The sequence below is a fragment of the Pinus tabuliformis genome, chromosome 6 (genome assembly GCF_031772625.1).
Source record: "Pinus tabuliformis cultivar Carrire ecotype Pingquan chromosome 6, CPIR1, whole genome shotgun sequence".
Taxonomy (NCBI): domain Eukaryota; kingdom Viridiplantae; phylum Streptophyta; class Pinopsida; order Pinales; family Pinaceae; genus Pinus; species Pinus tabuliformis.
This window is the reverse complement of record NC_142292.1, coordinates 1989597274-1989603803: the sequence shown is the minus strand read 5'-3', so window position 1 is coordinate 1989603803 and position 6530 is coordinate 1989597274.

Below are 6530 nucleotides of genomic sequence, written 5' to 3'. Positions count from 1 at the left end.
TCCACAAGCACTACATTCTAGAATTGGTACATGATGGGGTCATCAACTTGCAGTACTATCCCACTTCTAAAAGGACTACTCACATCTTCACAAAGACTTTCATTGAGAAAAACTTTCACATTTTGCAAAAAATGCCTCTAGGTAAAGAACACAACCAAAACAATGTGTTAGTTTTCTTCACAACATGTTCACATCTCTCTAGATTCACAATTAGACTCACTAATATATTATTTCAGCCATGTAGAATATATTGTATTGAACTGTATTCTCTCAAAATTTTGTTGTTTTTGTATGAATAAAATTCATTAATTCTTTTATCAAATTTCTTTCTTATTTCCTTGATTTTTTTCAATTCTTTCTCAATGAATCTAACCTATTACAACTTTCTTGCAAAATCTTCAATTAATCATAAAATAAATTTTCAATCAAATTTCTTTGTAAAAAAAAAAATACTCTTTATACATCACCATTTCCTTATTATATAAAAATAAAAACCTAAAATGTAAATTACCCAACAAACAACTTCTCCCCATATATGTTATAATTGAATGGTATCTCCCCATGATTATAAATCATTCCGAATATCTAAATGCAATGAGATATTGAATCTAACCGAAAATGCCTTCCATATGCTGTAGATTGTCCTGCTTTATTCAATGCAATTTGAATAATGGTACATGACATATCGTTATACAGTTCAGAAGTAATTCAATCGCTAGGTTTTTTTAGAATTGGTTTTCAATCACGGTGTGAAAGGAAATATTAGAGGGAACGACATTCATTATATAAATTACGTATTTCTTTGGATTTTTAAAATAAGTGATATTTTTAAACATACCGGTAATTTTTTATTCGACTGACGTCCATCTGCAGCAATGCAGTCGTGATGACTATGTTGCAGTGGGTTTTCATATAGTTTTTGTGTTGATTTTGAATTCTTATTAATTAACCTAGATCACTTTGATTTGGAAGTTTAGAAATTTATTATATTAGTTGGATTATGATATTTAATGCAGAATTTTTTAAGTGTGATTTTTGTGTAGGTAAAATAAAATAAAAATTATTAATTAAAATATTTTGATTTATTAAAATTATATAAAATAAAAAAATGGATAATTATAATTATAATTAATGATTGAATTAATTTATGTTTATTTTAATTTTTTATTTATTTAATATAAAATGATAAATTAAGGATTTTTATTAAGTATGATTTTATTTAGGTTTATAGGAGCTTTTCAAGTATTATCTTGTTTAGATTATTAAAATAATATAAAAAATAAAAATTATTAATTAAAATATTTTGACTAAGTAAAATTATATTAAAATAAAATAAAAAATTAATAATCATAAGTATAATTACCATAACCATATTTACCAATGTGGTCAATATAATTAACCACATTAAGTTTATTTTATTAAAAACAACTATCTCTAATAACTATATAAGTATTATTATATATTTATGATTAGTATATTATTTTATAGTATTTTAATTATAGTATAGTTATTATATATTTATGATTAGTATATTATTTTATAGTATTTTAATTATATATTTCAGATTATTATATTAATTTATATTATATATTAAAATAATATTAAGTTACTCTATTATATTTTATTTAATATGGTTTAGTTTTAAATTATTTAATATAATTTAAATATTTAATCATAAGATTATAAAACAAAAAATATTAATTAAAATGTTTTGACTTAGTAATATTATATTAAAATAAAATATAATAAAATTAATTAATTATCATAATTATAATTAATGGTTGAACGAGCTTGTATTCATCTTAGAGTGATGTTAAGGACTTTTTAATCTTCTTATAGTGTATAATAAAATGACAAGTGTAGAATCATTTTTTTATGCAAAGTATTAGCAGATAATGTGTGATTCAAGTATTGTGGGAATGATGGTTCATCCTTTATCATGGAGTGTGGTGATGATAGGTTAAGTTGTGCATTAATTTCTATAATTTTAATCTTTTATATTGTTATATATTTTAATTTAATATTGCAACTCCTCTTTTGAGTGATTTATAACTTTCATAATATTCTTGTGAATAGTATTTCGGATCCATGATATTCATAATATAAATGTTTGTAATAGAAGTTTTCAACCAACAAATGTGGTTTTTTTCCTCCTTCCTTCCTATAGTTAAGAATTTTCACTTGTAATAAGTGGTTGATCAAGGTGGTTGGAACACAAAACAAGAAGATTCTCTCTTCTCCAAAATTTCTAGGTTGTTCTAGAATTGGTGCAAAATTGTGTTTGTGGGTTTTAGGGTCCACCTTTTAAACCCGAAAGTATGATGCCACATCTAAGGCCTCCTTCTCATGGGAGATTTTAAGTTTTCAAAAGAACTATTTGAGCAAGAATTAAAAAAAAAAAAAACAAAAACAAAACAAAACATTTTTTTTATAATTACTATTGTTTATTTCCTTTAGTTTTGAGGTTCCTTTTGTTGAAATACAATTCGAGCAATTTTACAATGAAAAATAACAAGAAATTTGACAATGGAAATTAATCAGAAAATACATGCACATGTGGCTCATTTGTAGTGCTCTTAGTGGGACCACCTAATTATGCTACCATACCAACTAAGAAAGTCTATATGACTTGAATTTATAACTTGGGGAACATCCAAAATTTCCTTAGCTCTCCAAGCCTAAGTCCAACAACAACCATAGTGTGTATAAATTCTCAATCCAACACCCTCTCAACTACAAACTACATTTTTCAAGTCCAATTTTTCCCTATCTTAGTTTCCTCCCTCCAGTGAGCTCTCCCTATCCCACCTCACATGAATCAAAACCAAAAATCATTCTCTCTTAGCTTAAATCAAAAGCAAAAAACATTCCCTCTCTCAACATTCCCCACACTTATACCTCCCCTGTAAATAAATTCCACCATCTCCACCTTCCCCTTCATGTGGCTCCTACTCTCCTAGAGGGTCTCTCATTTTTCTCTTATCTTCAAATTAATAAGGGAATCATATGTCTGAGCATCAAGGAATAAATAATAAAATAATAATAACAATAAAAGATTAATATTTTATTATGTCAGTTAGATTCATAGGAATCTTATCAATTTAAATATTAAATAATTATGTTAAAATATAATTTATTAATTAAAAATTATTAATGTTTAAGTAAGCACTAATCAATTGTAATTGTTAATTAATCATTTAGTATAATAGCCTACATAATAATAACATAATTGTGCTAGGAAAAAAACTTATAATAAGGTAACAAGATTAGGATGTTGGCACTGAAGTAGCTTGTAGAGATTCACCATAGCTAGTGTATGTAGGGTAGAGAACCTTAATGGAGGCTATGAGAGAAAGATATATATTTGTTATAGTGGCATCTAAGTCATGTATGATGAATTTGTTCTTAAAAGTCAAGTCCAATGGATCATCATCATTCAACTATAGATTGAACATTTTTACTAACAATTACATAAATTCCAATTGTAAAAGTGATTCTTACAATTTTTTAACTTTCTAGAATAGTATAAAAAATTACAATAAAATTTATAAATTTCAACTCACAAAATTCTCTTATATTCATAAACAAATTTAATAAAAACTAAATATCTTAAAATATTAAAAAAATACTTCAATCAAATCCTACCCTTAATTTTAAAGTAAAAATTAGACCCTTAATTTTAAAACTAAAAGTTAAACGGTAACTCTAACAATGAAATTATATAAAAATTATATGCACTCTTATAAATTTATAAAATTATTATAAACTCTTGCCATTGCCAACTCTATATATATAAATGAAAATTAAGTAAAATGTTCAATAAAATTAATAAAATAATTCAAATTAAAATAATGCATATGTTTTCAAATTCTCACCTTTAACTGGACCCCTCCTCCTAAAAAATTATAAAGCATTATGGTTCTAAAACCACACGCAATGATCTGCATGTATCCTTTTAATCAAGTTTGTCTCTAATGTTGATTAAAAATTATGCATAAAAACCAGTATTAAATTCGGGGTATTTCTGAGTCCTCTCATCCTAGCCCAATGCACTTATATTGATCAGTGCCGCTTCGCTGATCTCACTTGGGAATATCTGATGTAATATTTGCCAAGCATTCCCTCCCAACATGGTTTTTTTTTCATTAATAATTTAAAGGATTTTACAATGAATGAAATTAATATTTTTAAATATGTTTAGCATTTTTTTTAATTAATTTTTCTATTTTTTAATAACTTAAGGGATTATACAAACTATTTTGATAGTTTGCATTTTCTATTAGTTTTTTTTTATAAATATTAGAGATTTAATTGCAATTTAGGTTAGATTACTTAGTAGAGTTATCAATGATAATTTTTTTCTTATACTCATATGAGAGAGTTAATTAATGATAGCATTATTAGTTAAGTTAAACTAAACATCATGTTTATTCTATGCATGTTCATTTTTTTATTAAATTATATTATCTCATAATTCCTATTTTTTGCTTGAATATAATTTATTAATTATTTCTCTGTCCATGTTTGTTTTGTTCATTGCTTTCTAGCTAGGTCCAACTTGTGCATTTTCAACTATAGCTTCACAAGGTATTAGAGCCCAAAGGAGTTAGGAGTTAGGAAGCAAGATAAAAAATCTATTCACTGTAAATTAGAGCTATTGGAAAAAATGGAGTTTCCACTTTCAGCAATACCCATGCCATATAATTAATTCAAATAGAAGCCAAAAATTCTACTTCAACTCAGGAGTATAGGCTTACATTGGATAACCATGGTAACAAAGATTGATCGAAATTTTGCAATTGAAAAATTTTAATATTTCAAATGCATGGATGAGCCCTTTAGTCTCCTATGCTTAAGGATTTCTCCAAAATTACTATTTCATGTTGAGGCATGCACCACTCCCAATCAAGTTTGGATGACTTTGGAGACACTCTTTAGGAACCACGGATGAGATGGGGGTTCACATCCTTGAAAATGAGTTCCACTGATTAGAACCAAGTAGTTTCCAAAACATTCAATATTTCTTCACATGGTTCAAAGCCTTGTCACTCTAGTTGAAATAATGTAGAATCCACAAATCCAAGCAAGAAAGTTAATTAATTCTTGCTATATTGTCAAAATTAGGTCCAAAGTATGTTATATTTGTCCCCACTTTTCATGCATTAGACTTGTAACAAGCAAAACCTAGATGATGCCCACATTGGATGATTATTGAGTGTCCCTAATACATGAGCAAGAGAAGCTCAAAAATATGGGCACATTGAAAAGTTACAAATCCCATGCATTCACTATGCATGAAAGGGGCAAAACTAGCTTGAAATCCAATTAGCAATCCAAACTCAAAGGAAAGGTAAAAGATCTAGATCTAAGAAAAGGGTGTGCTCTTGGAAAGCATTTAGAAGAAATTATGGGAAGATATATGCATGGAGGGCCTCCTCTCCCTTGCAACTTGTTCACAATGATATAATGGGGCCATTTCCATATCTTTCAATAGCCAAAGCAAGATATGTACTCACATTTATAAATGATTCCAGGTGATACACATTGGTGTATTTTCTCAAACTCAAATTTGAAGTGTTTGAGGATATGAATATTTTCAAAGTACATGTAGAAAAGAAGTCTGGAAAGATGATAAAGATACTCCATACAACTAATGGAGGGAAGTATGCAAAAGGATGTTTATCATTTTTGTGATGAATCAAGAATACAGTTGCAACACACAGTTTCTTACACTTCGTAACATAATGGGGTGGCTGAGAGGAAGAACACATCCTCGATGGAGATGACCAATTGGATGTTGCATCCAATATCGCTTTATTCCAAATTGTGGGATGAATCAATCATTGTGCTTAGCACATACAAAAGATATCACCTTACAAATTTGTTACTTGAAAAATGCCTTTTGAAGCATGGAGTGGCATGCAACCAACAATCAAGGCATAGGATTTATTGTATATATTCATCCATATAGCTAACTACTTGTCTAATATAATTTTCTTAGGTCCAGTGTTCTTCTCTACTTTATAAATTCCATATTACAAATAATTGAAAATGAGAGCGTGCTTATGTTTTCTCGACCACTCTTCATCATTTTCCTTGCTAATCAGCAATAACAATTCCATTGTTATATATCCTTTATTAAGCTTAGACTTGTATTTAGTATAATAAATGAGTGACTTTTAGTTTTATTTTCCTAAGAGTTTATTTATTCTTAGATATTTATGTTTATTCATATTTTAATATTTATAATTATTTGTAATAATAGAAATCTTTTAGAATTATGCATTCAATAAATTTCAATTTATTTTAAAATTAAATTAAAAAATTACCCATTCAAATCATCCATTAAGAAATATTTAAATTAATATTTATTTTGAAATTAATATGTGTGTGTGGTGGGGGGGGGGGGGGGGGTACCACACAACACTAATTACATAAATAAAAAAATATTCAAAAAAATTATTTTATAAAAGTGAGTTATACAAATTTCATATTTCCATCATATTTATAGTCTAAACCATATTTATACT